Source organism: Canis lupus, chromosome 22 (genome assembly GCF_048164855.1).
Source record: "Canis lupus baileyi chromosome 22, mCanLup2.hap1, whole genome shotgun sequence".
In the NCBI taxonomy this organism is placed as follows: domain Eukaryota; kingdom Metazoa; phylum Chordata; class Mammalia; order Carnivora; family Canidae; genus Canis; species Canis lupus.
Window position 1 is genome coordinate 50471007 of NC_132859.1, and position 25143 is coordinate 50496149.

Consider the following 25143-nt stretch of genomic DNA (forward strand, 5'->3'; position numbering starts at 1 on the left):
TTGATATATAATTACATACAATATTATATTTGTTTCAGGTGTACAACATAATGACTCAGTATTTGTATACATTGTGAAATGATCACCACAGTAATTCATTTACGTAAACTATAAGACAGACAAAACTAAAGTGATAGAAGTTAGAAAGGGCTGAGGAGAGATAAGGGAGTTCCTGAGATATTCTTAAGTGATGGAAACATCTGTACCTTGCTTTGAGTGCTGGTTATCTGGGTCTGTACAATTTTTAAAACAGTAAACTGCACACTTAAGATGTTATATTTTAATTAAAAGAAGGATGGGTCCAATATAAATAGTTGAATCAGGAAAGAAACATCAATGGACACTGAAACAATTAAGAAAAAAGGGGCAGCCCCGGTGGCACAGTGCTTTAGCGCTGCCTGCAGCCTAGGGTGTGATCCTGGAGACCTGGTATCGAGCCCCACGTGGGGCTCCCTGCATGGAGCCTGATTCTCCCTCTGCCTGTGTCTCTGCCTCTCTCTCTCTCTCTCTCTCTGAACAAATAAATTTTTTAAATTGTTGGAGAATAGGATATTTGCTTGATTGCAAAGTATCATGCCTCAAGCAAAAACCTATCTGTTCCATGGCAGTTACCACCTTGGGATCAGGCATAGCAGCAGGACAATTGTTGTATGATTTGTGATACAGTGCAATGGGAATTAGCACCACCTACGAAATATCTTTGCCAAAATGTATGACTTGAATCTAATCAAGCCTTTATTTATTTTTTTTAAATATTTTATTTATTTATGACAGATACAGAGAGAGAGAGAGAGAGGCAGAGACACAGGCAGAGGGAGAAGCAGGCTCCATGCACCGGGAGCCCGATGTGGGATTCGATCCCGGGTCTCCAGGATCACGCCCTGGGCCAAAGGCAGGCGCCAAACCGCTGCGCCACCCAGGGATCCCTAATCAAGCCTTTAGACTAAATTTCCAGGATACAGAAAATACAGGAAATAAAACAGTTAAGTGACGCCATGAAGAAACAATCAGAAAAATCCAGAATGTAGGATACTCTACAAGTAGCTTGGATGCAAAGTCAGTATTACTGGGGGGGGCGGGGGGGGGAAGGAGAGGGATGGGAGGACAGGGGGAAGAAGTAGGAAGACTATTCTAGATTAAAAGAAACTAAGCACAGATAAAAATAATGTGTCAGCCTAGCTGGCTCAGGCAGTAGAGCATGCAACTCTTGATCTTGGGATTATGAGTTCAAGCCCTATGTTGAGTGTAGAGCCTGCTCAATAAAAAATAAGATAGGGAGATTACTCTTTTAAAAAATTGGGTGCAGGGGCAGCCTGGGTGGCTCAGTGGTTTAGCGCTGCCTTCGGCCCAGGGCCTGATCCTGGGGACCCGGGATCAAGTCCCACATTGGGCTCCCTGCATGGAGCCTGCTTCTCCCTCTGCCTGTGTCTCTGCCTCTCTCTCTCTCTCTCTCTGTGTGTGTGTCTCTCATGAATAAATAAGTTTATTTTAATTTTAATAAAATTTTAATAAAAAATGAAATAGGGAGATTATTTTTTTAATGTAAAGCACAGACTTTAATTAAATCCTGATTTTTAAAAAAGGCTATAAAAGCTTTTTGGGGACAAATGGGAAAATTCAAATCAGGGAACTAGATATTAAATATTATAGAATGATTATTAATTTTTAAGGTGTGATAACGGATCATAATTATATAGGAGAATGTTCCCATTCATAGGAGACGAATGCTAAAGGCTAAAGCATTTAAAAGTGGGATGTCATGAACTCTGTAACTTCCTTTCATGGTTGAGAAAGAAATTGTAGTCACACAAATATATGGTACAACTTAAGAAATGGCAGAATATTAACAACTGATGCAGAATATAGAGGTGTGCATGGTACTCATCATTCAAATTTTCTATATATTTAAAATGTTTCATAATAAAAACACTGGAATGTGATTTGGTTAAAAGGAGGCTAAATGCAATATGGTACCCAGATAGTTCCTGAAATAGAGCAACAACATTAGCAGAAAACCTAGTAAAATAGGAATTATATCTATCATATAGTTAATATTATTGTACCAATGCTAATGTCTTAATAAAGATACTATAGTTATATAAGATTTTAACATTAGAGAAAGCTGGATAAAGGGAACTCCTTGTGCTATCTTTGGGAATTTTCTATAGATCTAAAATTATTTCAAAAAAAGTCTTAAAAAGTGGCAACCAGTAATGTAAAACCTAGAAATTTTTATTATATTTTAATATGTATATAATCAAACAGCTTCAAGATCCAGTATCTACAACAATGACCTCCCACAAATCCCTAGTTTGGCATAAAGAGAGTCCAAACATGAAAAACATTTCCACAGGACCATGTATGAGACAGAAAGGAAACATGTTGGTACCCACAGCCTGGACATTAGTCCTGCAGGTCTAACAGCAGCCTTGATCCTTGAAGAGGGTGAAGTCACCATCTGGGCAGCTGCCACCTGTTCTCCTGGCTCAGTGGAGCTTTCCTTAGTTCAGCAAAGACTAGGGTTGAGCTGTCTGCTTGTGCAACACTGACTGAAGAACTGACAGTGGGTGCTAGGAGGTCTGGTTTCTCCCCCAAATAGTGAATGATTGGCACAGTTGGGGGCATCCCAAAGGAACATCTCTCTTGGAGGGCACTGCTAGAAGCAGGGGAGGGAAAATAGACCTTTGAGATTGACCAATCCTGTTGTGGAAGGAGAGCTCCTCCTGGTCTGTCTCCTAACAATGGGAACATGGCAGGAAGGGGGGAATGAAGACCTTAGAAGAATCACTTTCCAGAGGTTGGAAGAAGTGGAGGTGGCTTGCCCACAATGGGTGTATTCCTGCCTTGAAATGAGGAGTGATCATTGCTAGTCAAAGACTCCAGGGTCTCCAAGCCTTCTAGTTACCCTTTCCTGGTCTTCTGGTGGTCAATGAGAAGTTCAAATCACTCCTGTACAAATGCTTTCTCTCAGTCAACAGGAAGAGAAGGTACTGAATGCCAGAAGGCACAGAATAACTGATGAGGCCCAAGCCAAGCCACTCCCAAGCCAAGAAGTCCTCCACCAGATCTCATGGCTAAAGAGCAATTCAGCACATTGCTGCTGCTCCTGTTTAGAGAAAAATCTTCTGTATTCTTTAGCTAAGGCATTGTCCAGGGGAATATAAGATGCATTTTGATAGACCCATGAAGCATAATTGTGGTACAAGAAGAAAGTTTTACATTAGACTGTTCAACAAGAATGCAAAATGGGGACCCATCATCTTTAACTTTCTAGGGTGCTTGTGCAAGACTCAACTTGGCAGGGAGGTGAGCCATTTCCACCACAAAGCCATGATCCTGCCACTGATGACCTATGAGTGCTGCATATTCCCCGTGTCCTTTGTTGATAGAAACTATAACACTGTCCGAAGGCCTCTCTCAATCACCTTCTTTCTGAACCACTTGATAAAAGTGCCCTGCTTTCTGAGTGTCCCTGCTGCTGGCATCACCTGAGTATATTGGTATCACTCATGGTTCTCTTCATTCACTTTTGAATAATCAGCCACATTCTGCTGTAATATGGCTGATTATTTAATGCTTAGCATGTCTTCACTCTCCTTTAAGTAGTTCTCTTTGGGAGAATAAGTTGGAAGAAAAGGTTTCTATGGCTTACTGCCAAAACCTTGAGGACAAGGCATAGCATTCTCTCCTGAGCATGAAGCTGGCTCTGGGGGCTGCTCCTGAAGCTGCCTTTTGCATTGATAATCATTCTTCTCTTCCTTTTAGCTACTGAAGATCTCCCATATTGTCTTCTGAGAAGCCTGACTGATGAAGACATCCTAAGTCCTGAATGTGAACGTTGCAAACACCTCTGGGCAGGAGGTTCCAGAGGCCTTAGAGGAATATGCTGTTTCCTCGTTGAGAATCTAAAATTGCCAGGGAGGTATCTCAGTTGGCTTTTGGTAGAACCTCCAGATTTATTGAATGTCAGCTCCTGAGATCACACAGCTGGTAAGTGGCACAGTACTGATAAGCTGCGAAAATTTTATCCATGGAAGAATGACAAAGTCCATGTGTAAAGCTCAGCTGCTGAGCACTCCCCAAAAGTACTACCTATGTTGTAAGCTTTAAACTTACATATGTTGTATGTTAATAGTGTCACAATAAGGCTGGAAAAATAAATAAAAATCAGTGCAGTAAAAAAAGAAAAAAAAATATATATACCATATATACCACACACACACATACATAAATACATAAATCTTGGCCAAGTAGAGCTCTAATAAAACTTGGAAAGTCTTCATTGGCTTTATCCCTCCACTGATTACATTGAAGCTTTTGTTTTTAAACATTCTGCAACTAATTGTGAGGATGTCTATATTTCAAGTAATGAGAAACAAAAGACAAGAAGTATACTGCAGCATTTCTAAAGGTAATAATGATGATTCATTGTATTTCACCAGCATTAAATATGTAGTTAAAATGGAAGCCTGGTTTTCTTTCTGCTCATTGCCCACCATGTGCATTGGAAGTCCATTCTGACAACATGTGTCCCCAGGTTCTCAGTCAATGAATACTTCCCAAGTGACTGCAGCCATCTGGTGCTCTGTGAGGGCAGAAGCAAGTCCATCACATACAGTGTTAGGTCACCAATGCCCATCAACATTTGATGAATGAATTAGCAAAATGCCCACTAATGTACCAGGCTCTATGAAAAATGAAGAGGAACCCACCACACCCAACAATAAGAACTCATAGAGAAATTAATCATTCTGTCACAGAATTAATCATTCTGGATTTGTCAGTTTCTCTCTATATTTCTGCCCTTTAGCTATCTCTCCCTACCATCCCCATGTTTCTCAGTATAAGCAACTTCTAGTCTACTTTATGTATCTATAGATTTGCCTGTTCTGAACATTTCATATAAATGGAATCACATAATATGTGGTCTTTTGTGACTGTCTTCTTTCACTTATGTTTTTATGATTCATCCATACAAAGCGACATATAAGCACTTTATTCTTTGCTATGGATCAATAATATTCCAGTGAATAGATATACTATATTTTGTTTATACATTCATCTATCAATGGACATTAGGATTATTTCCACCTCTTGGCTACTATGAATAATGCTGCCATAAACATTTGTGTGCAGTTTTGTATAGATAGGTGTTTTCAGTTATCTCAGGTGGATATCTAGGAGCGGATTACTGGGTCAAATGGTAACTCTATGCCGAACATATTTTTGCTATCTAATTTTGCTTTTTCTTTTCCAAGGTATCAGTTTCTTAAACCAGTACTACCACCTACATACCTTTTTTCTGATTTGTTGAATTAAGTCTCCTAAATTCCAGTTTTTTCTTCTACTAGTTAGAAACTTATATATTCTATATTCTTTTAGTAATTTATCCTTTAACTTTTACCCTTTAATTTTAAGCTTTAAATGTTTAAGCCAGGGCAGCCCAGGTGGCTCAGCGGTTTAGCGCCACCATCAGCCCAGGGCCTGATCCTGGAGACCTGGGATCGAGTTCCACGTCGGGCTCCCTGAATGGAGCCTGCTTCCCCCTCTGCCTGTGTCTCTGCCTCTCTCTCTGTGTCTCTCATGAATAAATAAATAAAATCTTTAAAAAATGTTTAAGTCACAAACATTTTTTTCTAATCAGGTCCTTTTCTATATCTCTCCCTGCCAAGACTGGGCAAGAAGCATAAAGTTTTTTATACCTCTCTACTCCCCCCACCACCTGCTGCCCCACTTCCATATTGAAATCATCTGGAATTCTAATTCCAGATAATTCTTTTAAAACACTTCCTCAATTAGTACTAATTTAGTTCTAGATTTTATTCACCATTGCATCTCGCCCCTTTCTGCTGAACTAATTTTTCTTCTTGCTGAATTATAACATCTAGTATTTTTTTCAGAGTCCACGAATGGTATGTTTTAAATCCAACCTTTGAAAAAACCTGTATATAAATCACATATTCAAATGTCCCTTCTTGATTAAACCATGCAATGGGCCCTGATTTTACTCACAGCAAAAGCCACACTTCCTAAGTGCTAGTATGACCTGGCTCCCATTCCTCTCAGGCTACATCATTGGCCACTCAGATTCTTTCATTGTGCTCTAGTAACCCTCCTCACTATTCCTCTAATATGAGCTGGCAGGCAGATGCCATCTCACGTTATGCATTTGTTCTAGCTCTTTTCTCTTTGGAATATAATATCCTTACCCCAGACAATTATTTAGCCAACTCCCTCACCTCAATTCTTTGCTCACATGTCACCTTCTCAGTGTGGTCTCCTCCATACTCATTGCCTCCTTCTAACCTAGAACACTCAGTTCCCTTTATTTCACTCTATAGCTTTTTTTTCCATAAGAAAAACAAAAACAAAAAAACTTTAACCTCCCAAGAAACAAAAGTCTAGGACCAGATGGCTTCACTATTGAATTCTACCAAACATTCAGGATTAATACCAATCCTTCTCAAATTCTTCCAAAAAATAGAAAAGGAAGGAATATTCCAAAATTATTTTATAAGGCCAGCATTACCCTGTTAGCAAAATCAAACAAGGACATCACACACAAAAAAGAAAATTACAGGCCAATATCCCTGATGAATATAGATGCAAAAATCCTCAACAAAATATTAGTAAACTAAATTCAACAAATATTAAGGGAATTATACACCATGATTAGGTGGGATGTATTACACAGATGCAAGGTGGTTCAACATTCACAAATCATAGATACAGAGAATGGCAGTTGTCAGAGGTGGGGCATAGGTCATGTACAAAATGGGTGAAGGGAGTCAAAGGGTATAAACTTCTATTATAAAATGAATAAATCCTGAGGATATAATGTACAGTAGAGTGACTATAGCCAATAATACTATATTGCATATTTGAAAGTTGCTAATAGAGTAGATCTTAAAAGTTGACATCCCAAGGGAAAAATATTTTGTAACCATATATGGTGATGGATGTTAACTAGACTTATTGTGGTGGTAGTTGTACAATGTATACAGATATCCAATCATTATATTGTAGACCTAAAATTAATATGTTGTAGGTCAATTATACTTAAGGTTTTTAAAGGTGATTTAAAGTCTGATAAAATGCATATCTAATGCATTTGCTTTAAATAATTTAATGAATTCTTTTAGTACATATATGTTAGTAATATATTTTATTGGTATATTACTTGCCCAGTGCTAAGATTGATGTCTAATTGATGTCTAATTTATATTAAGAGCTCAGTGTATTTTCAATGAATAAAGAATGAATGAGATGTCTAGAAATTATGTATTTCTGAGTCGTAAAAAAAAACTTTGAAAACGTTTTGTCTTGCAAGCATACTATATTGTTCAATGGTGGTTTGCTCTCAGATGGGTCCCCACTGTTCTGCCCTTTTCTATCCCAGGGATCTAGGTTTGCCAGGCTCACATTCCCCCTGGCTTCTGGGAGCTTCCGTCAATGGAAGGCTCTGGCAGAAGACTGAAGAATGGGAAGAAGAGACAGCCTCCAGTACTTCTCCTCTCTCTGCTTCCTGAGCACATCCAACAGTATCTATGTCTTCTCCGTGGCTCCATCTATCTCCACATACGCCCTTTTACTGCGGTCCAGTGCATTCCAAGCTAATCCCCCACCAATAGCCTCAACTTCTAGATTCTTGTAAAACTGCCTCTTTGTTTTGACCTTCTGGCCCTAGAAGTGGCAACAATTTTCTACTGTTTCTAACTCTGGGTAACTTAGATCCTCTTTCGTTTCCCTACTGTCCCAACACCTAGAGTAATCTTATGCACAAAATCCCTTCCATATTAAAATTCTAACATGGTTTACTTATACATTTTTTATTGAAGTATAGTTGACACACAATGTTACATTAATTTCAGGCATACACATAGTAATTCAACAACTTTACACATTATGCTATGCTCACCACAAGTATAGCTACCATCTGTCACCATAGAACACTATTGTAATCCCATTGACTACATTACTTGACTTTCATCCCCATGACTTATCATTCCATAACAAAAACCTATACCTCCCACTCCCCTTTACCCATTTTGCCCATCTCCCCCCACCCTTTTCACTCTGGCAACCACCAGTTTGTTCTATGTGTTTATGGGTCTGTTTCTGTTTTTTGGTTTGTTTATTTATTCATTTTTTTGTTTTTTAGATTCCACATGTAAGTGAAATCACATGGTATTTGTCTTTCTCTGTTTGACTTATTTCACTTAGCATAATACCCCTTAGGTCCAACCATGTTGCCACAAATGGCAAGATCTCATTCTTTGTTACGGCTGAGTAATATTCCAGTGTGTGTGTGTGTGTGTGTGTGTGTGTGTGTGTGTGTGTGTAAAGAAGATGTGACATATATATGTGACATATATAAAGAAGAGGTCACATCTTCTTTACCCATTCATCTATCAATGTACACTTAGGCTGCTTCCCTATGTTGGCTACTGTAAATAATGCTGAAATAAATATAGGTTGCATATATCTTTTTGAATTAGTGTTTTCATTTTCTTTGGGTAAATACCCAGTTGTACAATACTGAATTATATTATATTTCTATTTTTACTTTTTTGAGAGATTTCTATACTGTTTCCCCAGCGGTAGCACCGATCTACATTCCCACCAACAGTGTAGGAGGGTTTCCTTTTCTCCATATCCTTGCCAATACTTGTTGTTTCTTGTCTTTTTTATATTAGCAATTCTGACAGATGATATCTCCTGATGGTTTTGATTTACATTTTTATGATAATTAGTGTTTTTGAACATCTTTTTCATGTCTGTTGGCAATCTGTAGATCTTCTTTGGAAAAATGCCTATTTAGGTTCTCTGCCTATTTTTAATTGGATTATTTGGTTTTTTGGTGTTGAGTTATGTAAGTTCTTTATATATTTTTGATATTAACCCCTTATTGGATATATCATTTGCAAACATGTTCTCTTACTCAGTAAATTGTCTTTTCATTTTTTAAATGGTTTCCTTCACTGTACAAAAAATTTTTATTTTGATGTAGCCCCAACAGAACCACAAAAGACCCCATATTGCCAAAACAATCTTCAGAAAGAAGAACAAAACTGGAGGTATCATAATCTCAGACTTCAATATATACTACAAAGCTATAATAATCAAATCAGTATAGTATGGACACAAAAATGGGCACATTGATCAATAGGAAAGGATAGAGAATCCAGATACAAATTAATGCTTATATGGTCAATTAATCTACAACAATGGAGGAAAGAATATACAATGGGAAAAAGACAGTCTCTTCAATAAGTGGTGCTAGGAAAACTGGGAAGCTACACGTAAAAGAATGAAACTAGGCCATTTCTTATACTATACACAAAAATAAACTCAAAATGGATTAAAGACTTAAATATAAGACCTGAAACCATAAAACACCTAAAAGAAAACATCAGCAGTAATTTGTTGAACATCAGCCTTAATAAAATCTTTCTAGATACATCTCTTCAGACAAGGGAAATAAAAGCAAAAGTAAATTATTGGGTCTAACAGGATTTTGATACTGATTGATACCCAACTATATAATTTACTTATTTATTACATTTTAAGTTTGTATTCCCATAAGCTCCACAGAGGCAGGGATATTTGGAGTTACTTTATTTACTTGATATGTGGCAAATGCCTAGAATAGTATCTGGCACTTAGTAGGTGCTAAATAAATATTTGTTGGATAAATGTTAATTTCTGTGCTGGATGCTGGGATGTGACTCCCCAGATCCCCCTGTCAAGACTGAAGAGCTTACTGCCAGTGCTGCAGGCAGGCAGGCATATATCAGTTTTCAGGCCACTCCAGAAATGGCCCTCAGCTAGAGAGAGCTGCTTATCCCTTTCCTGGGGGCATCCTATGCCCAATAACTGACCTATATAAAAGCAGAAAGACCCAATTCCTCACTATAATGTGGGACAACTGTGAAGTCCATCTCACCTTAGAGCTCCTCTTGGGTTCAGCAGAAGCCTTTTCCAGGGCTTCACTGCAGCCCAACTTTTCTCTTTGCCTAATCCGGCCTCCTTCTCTTCCCCTAGAAGTGCTGATCCCTCATAAAACTGTATGCAAATCATCTCAGTGTCTGCTTTCTAGTGAGCCCAATCTAAAGCAATTTAGTTGGGTATAAAGCTCTAGATAAGGTTCTTTTCCTTCACTACTTCGAAGCACTAGTTCTGTTGCCTTGTTTCTAGAGATACTGACTAGTATTTTAATTCCTTCTGAATCTAGATCTTTTACAGTTGTGACAGTCAGTTGCCTTCCTCTCTTCCCTGCTGACAGAACCAGAGCATTCTGGTTTCTGAAATGGCCAGTATTCCTTGGTCTTCTTATCTAGCCTCAGGAACAAAGATGAATTACTCTTAGCCATTGCCTCCCATCCTTCTTCATATCCAGTCCCACACAGGATATGATTCTTATATGTCACCTTTTAAGTGCTTCCATATATCTTGAAAGGTGACTAGCCTGGGAGGCTCTAGATACCACAAGTTCCACGTAGGTTGCCCTAAGCACCAATGGAATCAAAGTCTCAGAACTGTCACCCACTTTCAGCACTGGCCCACTAGCTAAGACTCTGTTCCAAGTCAGTCATTTGGTCACAATAACATTCTTTGTCTTGGTCATGCTTTTGTTATGGAAGACAGGGTTGCCTTTTCTAGCCTTTCGTTATTGTTGGGTTGATAAATGATATGTGCAGATTTGCCCATCTTGTAACCATGGGGGTAACTAAAAACAAAAAGCAAATGCTCTATGGGAGGCAAAGGCAAAAAAAAAGGAAATATTCTGGATATCTGATGACATTGAGCCACTGAATTAATACTGGAAACTTCCTCTCTCAGGACGTGCAAGTAAAGAATTTTCCTTGTTTTTAAAATCTTCTTTTGAGTCTGCCATTGTTTGGACTGAAAAGCATCCTATCCAGTGCAATGATTAATCTTGTTTGTTTCTAGTAATTTTTTGAATAGCACGTAAAAATAGCAAACCCCTTTTTGTCCTTTTCCTGCTGTTTCCTTCCTGAGGTTAAGAATGTACACTTCTTGTTTGAAGCTCTAGAAGCCATTTCTAGTTTTAAAAGAAAAGCCAAGCAAATGAAGACACCTCAGTCTTTAACCAGTGGCAGCAACATCCTCCCTCTGAATGAATTACAAAAGCAAACAAATCCTCAAGTCTTTAAGCTAGTACAGATGGGTCTCTGTCAAATGCAGTCAAACATAACTCCTTACTGATTCAATATCCTTTGCATATTCATCTAGCAGATTATCTATTTCTTGTCAAATTTTATGAGCTCTTTATGTATTATAAAGATTCACCCTTACCTGCACTACATTTTTTCAAGCAGTCTCTTGTCTATTAACTTTTATAGTATTTTGCCATGCAAATGATTTATATTTTCATATAAGCAGATTTTTTAAAGCTTCTGAGAGTCTCTTGGTTACTGTGGTAGTGTTAAAGATAAACCCATATATTCTTTTTTTTAATAAATTAATTTTTTATTGGTGTTTTATTGGTGTTCATGTTGGTGTTTACCAACATACAGAATAACACCCAGTGCTCATCCTGTCAAGTGTCCCCCTCAGTGCCCGTCACCCACTCACCCCCACCCCCTGCCCTCCTCCCCTTCCACCACCCCTACCTAGTTCGTTTCCCAGAGTTAGGAGTCTTTATGTTCTGTCTCCCTTTCTGATATTTCCCACACATTTCTTCTCCCTTCCCTTATATTCCCTTTCACTATTATTTATATTTGCCAAATGAATGAGAACATACACTGTTTGTCCTTCTCCGATTGACTTACTTCACTCAGCATAATACCCTCCAGTTCCAACCACATTGAAGCAAATGGAAACCCATATATTCTGACCTTGAATCAGAACCACCCAGCTAGCTAAGTGACTCCAAGATTCCTAGAAAGCCTGTGAGATGATAAATGTTTGCTGGAGTGCTGGAGTAATCTATTACACAACAATAGATAAAGGAATTCAGTTACAAACTATGTCCATTTTCCCAGATTATAACTGTACTGTCTTGCATTTTCTTGTAAGATTTTAACTTTTTAAAAATAAATATTTTAAGATCTTGACTCTGTTAGATTTGATTAATTATATGGCATAAATTAAGTTCACATACTTTTCCAGTATGAGTATAATGTATTATATAATCTATTATAAATCTCTTAATTCCTCAAAATACTACATTTTTATAGAAATCAGGATTCTTTCTAAATTCCCTCCTAGAACAGAGACATAACTTATCTATTTGCTAATCCCTAAGCCAATAGAAATCACTTGATTACAGAGACCACCGGGTGAGTCTAGAGGTTCAGTGGGGGCAGTGTGGAGGGGATTGGACCATAGAGGCCAAGGGTATGTTACATGGACAGAGATGCAGATGTGAGAGAAACATAGGGAGATATCTCTGGAGGTGCCATAGGAAGCAAAGAGAGGAGGAGAAGGACCCTGTCTTTTCCTCTCCTTCCATTTTCCAATCTTCTGCCAATGACTAACTTTGGCTGGACCTCCCAGAAAGAAAGAAGGAGGAGACAAGGTAGAGTAGGAAAAGTCTAAGATTGCAATATAGTTCCAAAAAAGTTTCAACCCAGCCAACTGGGAGTCCTCAAGCAAAAACTGTTAGAGGGGTCCAACATTCCACTAGAATGCCCACCATACTTGGTCACTAGTTGTGAGTAGCCCAGGAAAGCATGATTTCAATGCAAACATGGTAAGGAATCCAGAAGAGCAGCAGCTAGAGCTGTCAGTCAACTATATTCCCCTTGGCAGGAGATCTGATCAGTGCATTTCCACAGTCACCACCTTTGGTTTTAAATTCAATATATATTTAAATTACTGAAATAGAACCACCAGTGATTTCTAACTGCAAGGCCAAAGTTATATACTTTCTGACTATATATAAACACTTGGCATTGTGCATTTTGATAAAATACTATTTTATAAGAAAATGCATGCCATATTCTACTTTCATCAACTGTCACAAAATAACTATCTTTTATACTTGAGGGAAAATCAAAATATATTTGTTATGTTCAAATTGAATGGCTATCATGTTCCAAGCAATGTTTTTAGGCCTGGGGTGGGGGTAAGAAGAGACAAAAGGGTTAAAAAAAAAAAGACAAATAGCCTCTGCCCATGCAGAGCTTACATTCTAGGGAACATGGCAGAATGCAAAATAAAAGAGAGTAATATAATGAAAATCCCTTATTTATAGGGTGGAGGATACCCAAAGGAAAGGAGAGAGGGGAAGACATTAGATAAAGTAACTCAGGCCTCTAAAGAGGTGACAACGGAGCCAGTACTTGAATGAAATCACTTTTGCTGTCTCAAAATGTTTCATAAATTATGTTCAATGCTTTAAGTGCTTTTGGATAGTCTTGATCAGTGATAAATAGCAGTCAATATATTCGATATTTAGAATTCTTATATTTTGAGACAAAATCAAATGGCTTCTTTTTATAATCTTTATGATTTTCTGTTAAATGACAAATTTAGAGAGACAGTTTTAGGTTATTTGCAAGCATTTATTTACAAATAAGACATTACAGATGTGGATTGTATTAATTCACAATAAAAAGAAAGCCAAATTGAAGTAATTCTCTCTTAGCACCACATGCCTAAGTAAGAGAGACATATTAACCTGCTGTATAAAGATCTCAACCAAAAAAATGCAACTTCTAGATCTAAGAAGAACATCTTGAGGAAAATTTGAGGAATTATCACTTATCTTCTGGAACATATATTTCAATGTTCGTCATGTCTTCTATGTTCCATCAAGTGTTCATTACAGCTATGAATTAAATACTATGACTAAGAAAAACAATTTGAAACATACAGTGGTTAAGGTAATTGCAATGTCCACCCTGCTCTACTTTCTACAGTAAACTTGGTTTAGATAGACAAACTCTTAAGACACAATAGGCTCCACCTAGCATCAAATTTATTTAGCTTTACTAAAGGATAGAGGACATGTTAGTATCCTGACATCCATCACATGAGAGCCCATGACTCTTAGGCACAAGCATTTTGAATGTGATGAGACTTGTGTGCTCACACGAGACAAGAGTGAGTGCAGATGGCCCTAGTTGAGGGAAGCCATGGGCTCTTAGCCCTCCTCAGCTTTATGCCAGCTGGCCATGGAGCCCCTGAAGCATGCGAATACCCCCTCATTCTTTAGGGCAGCATCTCATCCATGTCAATGACTCAGGACTAAAGAACCGATTTTGACAGTGTGTATGCACAGACTAAGCACCTGTGCATAATCCTCAACCTGATTCTATTTAATCAGTAGTATATCATCCCAACATTTCCTTAAGTTTAATATTGCAAAGAGAAAATATCAGGATTCAAATCCTCAGATATTCCTAAGCCTACAGGAAAACCACAGAACCAGTTGTTAACCTTTTCCTTCATTTACCTCCTGGTCCCCATTCAAACCTCCTGGATACATATTTTAGGCATTTTCTTATTCTTAGTACAGCAATTTCTATAATAGTGGTACAAAAAATATATATACTACAATATAGACAATCTCCAAGACTTGTATCCTCCAATGAGGATTTGCAATTCTTCAAATTCTCTTTACAAAACAAGTTAATAAGACTCTGCTCCATTTACAAGTTTTCCAATATATATTCCTTTACCAGTTGCTCCATTCCTCTCTCCTCCCTCTTCCTCCCCTGCATTGTTTGCCCTTTTCTATAGGTATTGATAGAAGCATTCAACTTCATAGTGTCTTTTGGCAAGTTTCCATGGGTAGTACATCAATTGGGGATCTTAAGTCAACTCCCCAAAACATCTATTCATCCTGGAGATGATTTTCCACATTGCCTAGATTTTCATTTAGCTCTATATGTAAAACTAAAAACCTTTTATTATACTCTGTAACTATAACAGAGATTAAAATAATGCTTAATACATCATATGTTAGTTAATATTATGGTGTCATTTTTCCAATTTTCCAAGCAAAAATACCTTTTTACAGACACTACTTATTTCCCTTAACTAAGGTGGTCACTATAGGTCACTGCTTGGTAAACTCTAGGTTCCATCTGGTCTGGGGCATGACCATGTCCCAGCTACCAGGAAGCAAGTTTTCATTATGCCAGGCTTTCAGTTTCCACTCTGCAGCACCACCCTTTGCTTTCCCAAATTCCAGGGGTATCAATGGGACATGGCCATCATATCACACAGATGGTCACCCTCTGGTCATTCTGATTCCACAAATGCTTGCTTGTATAGTTTTTATAGTCAAAGTCACGTCTGACATGGTCAAAGGCAAAGTAGATTCTGAGATACTGTGTAAATAGCAGGATGCAGCTCTTTTTATGTCCTTAAATAGAGGCCTTATTGGCTCTCAACAATACAAAGTATCAGCTTCTAGGCAAAATAAGACAATGTGTCCATCTCAGTTCAAAGATAGAATTTTTCTCAAGGCTAAAAAAGAACCAATATTATAATATAAACAAAGCAAATAAAATTAAATAAGAACTACCCAAATTAAGCCTGCTATTATTCAGGTTGCTCATCAGGGGATACTGAGTGATGTCATTTCTCTAAATCAACCAACTAGAATTCTAAAGTATAGCTTATATTCCAGCTTCATTCATTTAAATCTCATTCTCAAGGGAAAGCAAATCCAGAGGTTTCTCCCACATTTGCCGTGGTTTGGCACAACAAACAACTAAGAGCATTTTTCTCTTGCTCCAAGATGCAGCATAGGGAAATATCACTTTATCCCCCTTACCTGCATCATTATCCATTTGTGTCCTCCATTTCCATCTACCACAATTTCCCATAATGAATGGACAACATTCATTATCTGTCTCAAACAAAATAATGAACCTGGATTTCTGGATTCAGCCATAATGTCTACCCATAGGGTAGAGAGCTGGATTAGCCTTGCTATAACTTCCCCTTTTGTCCATTTTCAGGAAGAAGAAGAAGAAATCAAATTAGAAAAGCAAAGGATGAGGGAACTGGGCAGGCAACTGGGTAACATTTAGAGACAGTCCTAGTGTAGACATGAGGTGAAGCCACTAGCTTGCCTTTTTGCCTTTGGAAAAAATCACAGTTAAATTCCAAGATAATGAAATTGTATCCTGAGTGGCAAAGTCTCTCGTCTCTATAGTCTCAACCCAAGTTATTCCCAAGAACTGAACTGATTAAGCCTTGCCTTTTAGACAATCAATTGACCATCTTTAGCTGTGCTGTATATGCTGTTGGAGTTCTCCAATTTTCCCTTGTTGCTTCTTCTGAAAAGAGCATCATAATATCATCAATGTGGAAAAAAAAAAAACAACAACTTAATTTTGATGGTTGTGAGCATATACTGGAGACCTCAGTTACTGCTGTGGGAAGATTGAATGCATACTGCATTCCTTCCATAAGAAAACAAATTGTGCCTGGCCTCCTTCCAAAAATTCATACAGAAATGTAGGCATTAATCTAATCTGTCAACCTTTAACTTGCTATACTTCCTAAACACCTTTCACTATGTCTATAGCTTGCTGAAAAGACCAAAAAGACCAACATGTGGTCTCCAGGAGCCACCTGCTTTACTCTTAGACCAAATGAGACTACTAATATGAAAGTGGAGAGATTATCAGTCCTGCTTCTTGCATTTAGTCTTCCCACAATGGCAGTATTATTTAATATTCAGTTGAGAGTGTGTATGGCGGAGAAAGGAGGGACTATTATATTTGGGAACTGAATTCCACATACAAATAGCAGCATATTCTTTTTTTAAGATTTTATTTTATTATTTATTAATGAGAGACACACACAGAGAGAGAGGCAGAGACACAAGCAGAGGGAGAAGCAGGCTCCATGCAGGGAGCCCAAAGTGGGACTCGATCCCGGGTCTCCAGGATCACACCCTGGGCGGAAGGCAGCACTAAACCGCTGAGCCACCGGGGCTGCCCCCAATAGCAGCCTATTCAATACTCAGACAAGCACGTTTGATCTTCCCTGTGGTGGGTTTTCTTCTCAATCACATTGGAATGGTGTCAATAACTACAGAGGGTCTGAGATTTTACCCTACTTGCAAGCTAAAAAATTTAGTCTGCTGCAGTGTCATAGTAGAAGGTCAAAATACTTTATTACGGGATCCCTGGGTGGCGCAGCGGTTTGGCGCCTGCCTTTGGCCCAGGGCGCGATCCTGAAGACCCAGGATCGAATCCCACGTCGGGCTCCCGGTGCATGGAGCCTGCTTCTCCCTCTGCCTATGTCTCTGCCTCTCTCTCTTTCTCTCTCTGTGACTATCATAAATAAAAAAAAAAAATAATAGAAAGTTTAAAAAAAACAAAATACTTTATTACTTATGGAACAGGAAACATATGGTTCTTTTTAGCATGGTTCCCCTGGCACCAGGTAAATGTAGCACTGCAGATATCAAAGTCCCAAGATGGGAAAGGCATCATCATGATTAAGAGTAGAAAGAGTAGGGGATCCCTGGGTGGTGCAGCGGTTTGGCACCTGCCTTTGGCCCAGGGCGCGATCCTGGAGACCCGGGATCGAGTCCCACGTCGGGCTCCCGGTGCATGGAGCCTGCTTCTCCCTCCGCCTGTGTCTCTGCTTCTCTCTCTCTCTCTCTCTCTGTGACTATCATAAATAAATTTTAAAAATTAAAAAAAAAAAAAAGAGAAGGAAGAGTACTAGGGTGCCTGGGTGGCTCAGTTGGTTGAGCATTGAATGCTTGATTTCGGTTCAGGTCATTATCTTAGGGTCATGAGATTGAGCCCTGCATCAGCTCTGGGTTCAGTGTGGACCCTGCTTGAGATTCTCTCACTCCCCCTCACCCTGCTCATGCTCTCTACCTCTCCCTCTCTACAATAAATAAATATTTAAAAATAAAATAAAATAAAAATTTTAAAAAAGAACAGGAAGAGTCAAGTGTGCCTGAAGGCTGATCATCAAAGGGAGAAGCAGAATGAAGAGATTAGCAAGGTAAGTAGGGGCCAGATTTTCAGAACCTATGGATCATGGTAAGAAGTCTTGAATTTTATTTTTATTTTTTTAAATATTTTATTTTATTTATTCATGAGACACACAGAGAGAGAGAGAGAGAGAGAGAAAGAGAGAGAGAGAGAGAGGCAGAGACACAGGCAGAGGGAAAAGCAGGCTCCACACAGGGAGCCTGATGTGGGACTCAATCCTGGGACTTCAGGATCATGCCCTGAGCGGAAGGCAGGCACCAAACTGCTGAGCCACCCAGGGATCCCCCTAAGTCTTGAATTTTATTCTTGTAGAGAGGGACCCATGCAACTCTTCAAAGTAGGAAATGCCATAATGTGATTTATGCCTGAAGAAGATCATTCTGGTTGCAATGTGGAGAGAAGATAGAAGGTCAAGAGTGAAACGTTTAGTCCAAGTGAGAGGTAAGGATAGTTTGATTAGGAGGTGGTAGAAATATGGAAAGACATAGATTTCAGGCCATATGGGGCTCAAATCAACATGTCTTGCCAATGGATTGGTGAGGAGAGGCTCTGTGCTAGAGGTAAAGGAAGAATTAAGGATGAGTTCTATGTTTTTTGGCTTGAAGAAAAACTAAGCATACAAGAGGTGAGAAGCTAGGAAACAAGATTTGGGCAACCAGAGGGGCATCATAAGCTCTCCTTTTGAACAAAAGTGCCTTGAATACATATAAACTTTGGACTGTTAGTATGTTGGATATAAGTAAAGGAATGGAAGTAGACAATGTGGCCCAGTGAAGGAGTATAGAGAAAAGACCAGATCAATATCACAGATGTGGGTAAAGATTCAGCTACAAGTGTGGACAACATGGTGTTTATCATAACAGAACAAAACAGTAGCCCCAAATCCATCAATAGGAGAGTGATTAAACAATACTACTCCATCACTTAAAATTGTGTTCTATAATGTATTTGCTCACATAGAAGAGGTTCATATTAAAAGAGTTATGCAGCTACATATTCCATTTTTATTCAAGGACTCTCTGTAGGCAGGCATAAAAGTAAGAATAAAAGAAACAAATATACATAAAAATATTAATGATAGTCTGAATGGCTAGATTACTTTTTTTTTTTTTTTACATTTCTACAGCTTCCTCAATGAACATGTATCATTTGTATAATAGGAGAACAGCTATGAAAAAATGAATTGACTTCTCAAAGCTCATCTTTCTAGGGATTTGTGTGTAGGCATTAAGCTAACCCCAGGAAATCAGAACAGTCCAATCTGTCTTATTTCTTTGCATCATTGGTGTAGCCAGCGGTTCTGAATCTTCATTGCACATTAGAATCGGCTGGGAAACTTGCATTTCTATGCCAGGGCCCTCCCCCTAGAGATTCTGACTGAAATGGTCTGGACTGGGCCCAGGCATACCTATTTGGAGGCCCAGGTGATTCTGATGGGCAGGTAGAGATGAGAACCATTGGCAAGCCCTGGCTCGGTCTCCAAATCATGGTCTGTGAAAAGTGGGAGAAGTGAGGAGGGTAGAAAAGGTAGAGAAGGAGGAATTGTGAAAGAAAGAAGACTTAGAATAAAGCATTAAAGAGAAATTAATCAGGACACAAAATGCAAGGAGGAAAAGGTTGAGAACTCCTCCCACCTTAAAATAGCTTTTATTTCACACCAGGCACTAGTTAGTTGCAAAAATCTGATCCTTGCACAGAAGCTGATAATAAGAGGCCGTTCCCAAAGCTGCTGGAGCAGGTGTTTCCTCCCAAAAGAGGGTGGGCCAGAACTGTAAATCTCATTTTGGAAGTTTCAAGCCCTGGGGATACTATTCTGTGTTGCTGCCACTCTTGCTGCCATCTGTACTGAATCTCAGCTCCCGTTTCTGGGGCAGCCCTCCATCCAACTGGCAGCCCTACCATTTGCATTCTTGCACAGTGTGTGAATGAAGGGGGAGAACCTTTGGCAAGGCAGCCCTGGGGTCTCCTTCCCTCAAAAGATTTGCCAGTGATCCTTGCCCTGCTGGCGTCTTTAATTGCTCCACTATGGGGAGCAATTGAGATTAAATGGCTGCTTGCTGGGTGGCTGTGTAATGCAGGGCCTATGCGGCCCTATTTGGAGCATTTGTTGTATCCCAGGATTGAATGAAGCAACTGCTGCTGTTGCTGAAGCTCCCGGAGTGTTCCTTGAAGCCATGTCAAAGCAGGCTCTTAATTTTGCAAAACAGCCTCCAAAGTCAAACCAGCTCTGTACTGGAGTCATTACAGATAGAAGGATGTCACAAACAGAAGCCAGAAAGCACAGAAAGAACTGGGCAGAAGGAAATTTAGGGCTATGAGCCAAGAAAATGGGTTCTCATAGAAGTTCAGGTTGCTCTGAATAGCCAGCAGGGGAGAAAAAGACCCCACACTCCTAGAAGTTCCACACTTCTCTAATAAAGCTGGGCAGCCTCTGGGGCAAAGGTCATCCCAAGAGAGTCCAGAAGTTCAGTGTTTTGGATGCTCAGGCCCAGAGTAAGGTACTACTACTGACTACTTGGACAAGTTGCCAAGCTTCCTAAAACCTCAAGTCACTAAACTTGCAAGATGGTAAAAGGAAAACATAGGAAATCAAGGTGTGTTTACATCTTCTCTTGGAAGTGTTTTCAAAGATGAGCTTTGATGGGACACCTGGGTGGCTCAGTGGTTGACTGTCTACCTCCAGCTCAGGGTGTGATCCCAGAGTCCCAGGATGGAGTCCTGCATCAGGCTCCCCACAGGAAGCCTGCTTCTCCCTCTGCCTATGTCTCTGCCTTTCTCTTTGGGTCTCTCATGAATAAAAAAAAAATTGAGCCCTGTTCAACATCATCATACAGAATGGACTGGGGACCTCATTTAGATTGATCCAATACAAATACCAAATCTCTTGGCAACCCCAGAAATTGACCAGTTCCTATCACATATTAGAGAGTAAATTAAACTTCTAGTAGAAAGGACAAGCATTTCCATTTAGGAAAGATCTCTTCAGGGATCCCTGGGTGGCGCAGCGGTTTGGCGCCTGCCTTTGGCCCAGGGCGCGATCCTGGAGACCCGGGATCGAATCCCACGTCAGGCTCCCGGTGCATGGAGCCTGCTTCTCCCTCGGCCTGTGTCTCTGCCTCTCTCTCTCTCTCTCTGTGTGTGACTATCATAAATAAATGAAAAAAAATTTAAAAAAAAAAAAAAAAAAAAAGGAAAGATCTCTTCAGGCAACTACTGCAAATGAATCACAAAATGTATATATCAAGGCAGACTAACCAGGGAAATTGATGCTTGATTATTATCAACTATTAGCTATACTAATTATAAACTGGCAGTTGTCTACCCCACAGAAAACTTTGCTTACTCGGGCCTTGAATCTGGGCAAAATCAGTTGACAGGGCCTATTATTTACTAAGGCTTTTCCTAATTTTTAATATTTAAATGACCTAGTTCTAACTTTATTCTGCTTACATCTAGTTCAGCCCAATGTGTTAGGCAATCATTAAATGCAGGAGAAAAACATCTCAATCAGCCTATGAGATGTGAGGGAACAACCCAAGAAACCAGAGCAACAGTCAGACAAGCTTATCAGGTGATAAGCAAGGATAAAGGGGGCAGATGCAGACAGGAGGGGCAGGTTTCATGTAGGGGGGCAACTCCTGCTCAGCACTAGCCAATTACTACTCCTTGGAAATGTGGATGTGGTGCTACCAGATATGATTTTTCAGTGTAAGCCAAAAACCCAAATTTAAGAGAAATTCCTGTTTTTAAATATCGACAACTAATTCAAATTGCAAACAAAAAGTGTCATGGGTCAAACTATATCTTTGGGACAGATTCAGCAAACAGACTGCCAATTTATGAGATCTAGATTGACACAGAGAAGGATGCAGTAAATAAGGAATGAAACCAACAGAGCTCTATAAATGAGTGAAGAGTGGTGACCCCTAAACTTGGGGTCAGGAAAGATGTCAGAAAGAAAACAAGTCTTACAACAGTGCCCAAAGAACATAATTTGGGGTTGCAGGCAAGTGTGTATACATCTGCCAGACTTCAGAACAGTCAGCAAAGGAATGAAAACAAGATGGAAAATGCAGAGCCCAGTGAACTGAAGTACAGCAAGTATGCTAGTGCAGTAGGATATTTAACCTTTCCTTTTATTTCCCATATTTTCACCTTTTAAGAATATAGGCAGCGCTGTGCTCATTGCTTCAGGGAAGAAGTCATAGCAGCTGGGACTACAGAGCTTGTTTCCAGAACTCCCTGGGTCTAGGGTACAATTCCCAAGAAAGGTGGTCACAAAATGAAGTGAATAGCCTAGAAAGAACTTTCCCTTGATTGTGGAAGTGAAATCAAACAGAGAAGCTGAGAAGTATAGTGGCAGAAGTAACCTGCTCCCTATTTGCCAGGAAGAACCATGTGGGAAGGTGCCAGAAAGAAAAGGGATGTAGTATACCCAGGCAGATGAATTTCTATATGGCTGCCCAGATAGATTCCCAGATACAGTCTGGAAGTAGCAGAGAGTCCCAGGAAAATGCATATCCCATTTTACCAACACATAAGCATGTGTTGACAAATGCTTCAAAACCAAGAAGATCCCGCCCCATACCTTGGCTACCCTGAAAAAGAATGAAGTTCACATTTCTAAGGACCCAGTAAAATGAAAGCTTAAAATAAAAGCTTTGCTTTGTTTTTCATATACCTGGGTTTGTAGACTGAGATTCAAACTGGCTCCCTCATAGGATTTAAAAGTGAAGGCGGATAGGTCAGAAGCAGTATCTGAACTTGAATCTAAGCTCCTCTGCCAATGATCAGAGGCAATTTCCAATATGGCCCCCAAAGAACCCCATGCCCTTGTGTAGTCCCCTTCTACATTGTACCAGGATTGGTCTGTGTGTGACCAATAGCATACAGCAGAAGTGATTGCATACAACTTTCAGGACTAGGTTATAAAAAGACTAACTCTATCTCACTTTTGTGCCCTCTCTCTTTCTCTCTCTCTCTCTCTCTCTCTCTCTCTCTCTCATCACTCTCTCTGGGAGAAGTAAGCTGTCATGTTGTGAACAGCTTTAGGAGAAGCTCACATGGCAAAGAACTAAAGCCTCTGGAAAATAGCCAGTGAGGCGCTGAGGCCAATCACTGACTATGAGTAAAATGAGAAGCAGATTCTATGTCCTCACTCAAGCCTTGAGATGACTACAACATCACAAGAGAGACTGAACCAGAACACCCTAGCTACGCCACTCATGGATTCCTGACCCTTATAAATTCTGAAATAATAAATGTTTGGTGTTTTTACCTGTTAAGTAATTTGTTATACAGCAATAGGTGAACTAATACATTCTCACCTCAAAAGACACAGCAGATGTTGAACCTAATAAATAGGAATTAGATGACTGGCCAGTAGCAAAGTGCAGAAGTTTTGTCCTTTCTCTGCTAAGATGGTGTCACTAACCTTCTGCCAGAGGTGTGGATTCAGGAGAGAGACATAAATAAGGTGAGTAGTCTGGGATAGATCATAACCTTGAGTTTATTCAAAAGAGAGGATTCAGGTAGACAGTCAGGTATGGGTGCTAAGCCGTGCTAAGCATTAGAGGCACTTCTGGGTGTTACAGGACAAATCTTTACAGAAATTATGTCAGCAGAGGCAAATTTGCCATCATGGTTTACAACAGTTGAGAAACTAAGAGCTAGTTCCCAAGTATTCTGGAAACTTCAAGCCAAAGCCCCACAGGCTGGGCAACATAGTCAGTTGCATTGGGTGATTTAAGGTAAAGACTAATTTTCAAGAGCAGCAAATCTTTGCAAGTCACTTCTTCCCTCCCACTCATTTTTTTACACAGAAGGGGAACATTTGCTGTTTTTTTAGTGCCTAGAGCCTTAGCATCTGCCCCCTTGTCATTTGGGAATTGAGTATTTCAGCACTTGCTGATTTTCAAAGTAGCCACTAATCACCTATGACAAACCAGAAGCAGTTATAAACTGGTGCACTGAAGGGTTAACCCAGGGCTTCTTTATCTCTGATGTGTCTGACATTTATTTTTCATGGTCTATGAAGCTGGTGGGTGTAAACTGGGTACCCCAGAACCCAGGAGAGAGCCTGGGCTGGGAAGGCCTGGAATCCAGCTCTCTCTGGAGAGGTTTCCTGAAGTCTTTCTTCCAGTGCTAAGGCTTTGCCCACAGGTATCCTTCTGTCTTAGCAGAGCCACAAAAGGGTGCTTCCAAAATGGTGCCAGTGACTTCCCTATAGCATGCGTTAGCTCCACTGCTAACTATTCCCACTAGAAACATTTATAATCCTAAATGAATCTATTTTGGATCCTGATGTAAAATGTAAGGGACTTCTCTAAACTAGTACAGAGTTTTTTTCTCAAGGATAGTCATTCCTATCACCTCATCCTGGTGATTCTTCCCTTTAACCTTGTGACAAAGTATCCATTCACAAAGGACTGAGTTTGATTTTAAATTCTCTTATCTGGAAGCAGGGAAGAACTGAACGTAAGCTTGTGGTATCAGGGGAAGGGCAACTCATGATGAGTAGCCTCTGTCAAATGTTAAGAAAATGTTGAAGTGAATGACAGTGGTCTTCTGGGTGTTTGGATGGACCAGAGGTCACTGGGTGTTTGGATGGACTGAGCTGGGCTCTGGGTGGCCAGAGCCAAATCCTCTGTTACCTTCAGTCTCTCTTTGCAAGCAGAGCTTTTGCTTCCTAACTGTAGGAAGAAGAGGAGGTTTGGGCTGGCAAAGGAGGAGTAGAAAGAAAGCTGACCGGGGCAAGAACTAGGGGTAGTATGGAGACAGCTCTTTTCCTGGCCCCTTGGATGGCTTTGAATACCTATGGGTAGGAGCATAAAGAAGAGTGAGAATAATAGTTCATGAGAATCTTGAAGACACTCTGGAAACAGCCAGAGCTGCTTCTGGGCCTAGGGATAGAGTTGGACACAGCTGTTGGAGAAGGTCTATCTCAGCAGAGCTTAACATGCCTCTGGTCCCTCAAAGAAGGGGAATTCCTAAAACCATTCACATCCCTAACTCCATCTGCTTTCCATAGAATCCAATCTGTGATTTGTACACATTGGCCTTGTCAGAACCTTGTTCCACTCAGAATTAGAATCATTATAAAAGATTTGAGAAAAATTAATACACAGGGGCTTTTCCAGAAGGCTCTCCACAGCCAGACACATGGAAAAATGTTTTCAGGAGCCTCTTCTAGCTTCCC

The 25143-nt window shown here is 39.8% G+C and overlaps 1 pseudogene; it reads left to right on the plus strand.

Moving 5' to 3' along the window:
* The window catches only part of LOC140614330 (U1 small nuclear ribonucleoprotein A pseudogene), a 46206-nt pseudogene extending 27820 nt beyond the window's left edge, over positions 1 to 18386 (plus strand).
* The last annotated feature ends 6757 nt before the right edge of the window (positions 18387 to 25143 follow it).